Source organism: Delphinapterus leucas, chromosome 13 (genome assembly GCF_059928025.1).
Source record: "Delphinapterus leucas isolate spDelLeu-1000000601 "Yukka" chromosome 13, BTC_Dleu_Yukka2, whole genome shotgun sequence".
NCBI lineage: Eukaryota > Metazoa > Chordata > Mammalia > Artiodactyla > Monodontidae > Delphinapterus > Delphinapterus leucas.
This window is the reverse complement of record NC_143141.1, coordinates 26,829,997-26,832,537: the sequence shown is the minus strand read 5'-3', so window position 1 is coordinate 26,832,537 and position 2,541 is coordinate 26,829,997.

Genomic DNA, 2,541 nt, shown 5'->3' with positions numbered 1-2,541 from the left:
TGGTGCTGCTGTTAGAAACATGTATTTTTAACCGCTTTGGTAAAACATCATCTCTCTTCTTTAAAAAATCATACAGGGTTTCCCTGGTGGCGCAGTGGTTGGGAGTCCGCCTGCCGATGCAGGGGACGCGGGTTTGTGCCCCGATCCGGGAGGATCCCACGTACCGCGGAGCGGCTGGGCCGGTGAGCCATGGCCGCTGAGCCTGCGCGTCCGGAGCCTGTGCTCCGCGGCGGGAGAGGTCACGGCAGTGAGAGGCCCGCATACCGCAAGGAAAAAAAAAAATCATACAAAATTTTTGTAAATGATAAAAATTTAGTAAGAGTTCTTTTTGGCAGGCCAAAAAGAAGAAAAAGGAGGAAAAAGAAGAGAAGAAAAGGAAGAAGGCAGGCAGGCAGGCTAATAAAGTACAACCTTTGGGGAGGATCATGTCATTAAATGTTCTGTAACCTTGTCAACCTTCCTTGTTCCACTTGCTCCATTCCAGCCATTACATTCTGCCAAATGCCCTCTCTTCAATCTGACCTCACACAACTGTGATAGACATATTTTGTGAAAGAACATGGGTTTTGAATGAAGACAGACCTATGTTTAATCCTGGCACTGCCATTACTAGCTGGTGGTCATGGGCAAATTACTTTAACTTTGTTGCTTCTTCTATAATAGATATAATAATATATTGACCTCACAGGAACATTAGGATTATATGAGTAAATGTAGGGGAAGTATCTAGCATATTTCCTGGCACGTGGTTAATGGTCTATGAAACTAGTTCCCTTTTCTCCGCAGTCTGACTCCCTGCCCCCTTTCCTATCCTGTCAAGTAAGTAAGGTCCCCTTCCTTCTCCTTGAAATTAGAAGAAAACTGAACTGCATCTCCTCAGGATGCTACACGGACTCCCCCAATATCCAGAACCCTTGAAACAGAAGCCACCCCCGGTTCAAATATAAGAATGAGAAGAATTGAAGAAAGAACCTAAATCCTGAAAATTCTGAGGCTGATATTCTCCAACCACTGGATCCTTAACCTGCTGCCTTTCACCCTATAATGGTTTACGAAGGAGATATGCAAAGTGGCCCTGTAAATCACTGGAGGCTTCTGTACAGGCTTCTGAACAAAGTTCCCAGCTTCTTATGAGCTGGGATGGACTGCTTGTGAGCCACGAGCTCTCCTGTTTTCTGTCAGCCTTATGGCCCTGTCAGAAAGACTGAACATGCTCCTCGGCCTGCTTCCCTGAGTCCACACTTTCACTATGGCCATAAAGTGATTCCAGTATAAAGGCGAGGACAGGACTTTGCCAAGAGTCAGGGGTCCCTCCACTCAGCTCCCAGAGACCCCTGGGCATACCTCTGTCACTTACCTACTCGATGTGAACATGGTTTGTCTTCCACCTCACTGAGCTAGAAACCTAGTTAGAACAAGTTTGTATCTTATTCAACTTTTTAAAAATATCCTTACTTCCAAGCACAGTGCCATTTACCTAATCCTGGGTGTTTCTGATTGGTGCTGGAGTGGGTGTCATTTTATCTCTGCTTCTTAATCTTTTTTGTATTTTCCAGTGTGTATGCATACATGTGTGTGTTTTAAACAAAGAACATGAATTGCTTTCATAGTAAGAAAAAAGGAACAATTCTCTCTGGTTGGGTGTTTCGGAGACTGGGCTGTCCTGTCTTAGTGCTGTCTACTTTGGTGGTATTGAAATAGAAGGCACATTGCCCCCAAAACAGTATGTTCTAAGATGAGAGAAAGTCAGGGGTATGAAATGGATAGGCATGGCCCAAACTAGCCTAGTGTGAAAGCAGGATCATGGTCTGGGTGTTGATATTAATTTCCCTAGGGAGGGGTACTAGGGTGTGGTAGACAATCAGAGGGCTTGGGAGAACAGGTTTTACCCATCTGTACAGAAACATTTCAATATTTTCACAACTGCAGTGGCTATCCTGATGCCATTATGAACTCTAGGTCATGAGGGGTGCCCAGCATAGTCCTTACTTAGAAATTGCTCTGGGATGATAATGAGTCCTTGATTTCTTCAGGTAAATCAGTTACACTGGATGTTTGATGGGTGGTGGAATGTGTTGGTGTTCATAAGCTCTGTGGTTCCTTCTAGACGTGGAACACTGTTAGAGTTTAGCTGCCAATTCTGTGGGTCCCACCACCATGGCCTCCTCTGCCCAACAGTTCTCTCTCACCCATTTATAGTTTTAAGTGATTTCACCTGTGTGTGGTCCGGTTTCCTCCTTAGCTATCTATTAAATATTCAGGCCCACGTGAAGTGGAGGGCTAGAGGGAAGGCTTCCATGACAGGCCTCATCTTGCTGGTGAGTGACTTCAGGCAAGTGGTCATCTCTCTGAGTCTCAGTTTTTTCATCTGAAATGCAGAACATAATACGTACCTCACAGGGTTGTTGGGATTAAAGAAGATGGTGCTGAACCCAGTGCCTGGCACAGAATAAGTGCTCAATAAATGGTACTTAATAGCAGAGCATGGACTCTGGAGCCAGCCTGTCTGGCTTCAATCTCTGCCCTCCCCTTACTAGCACC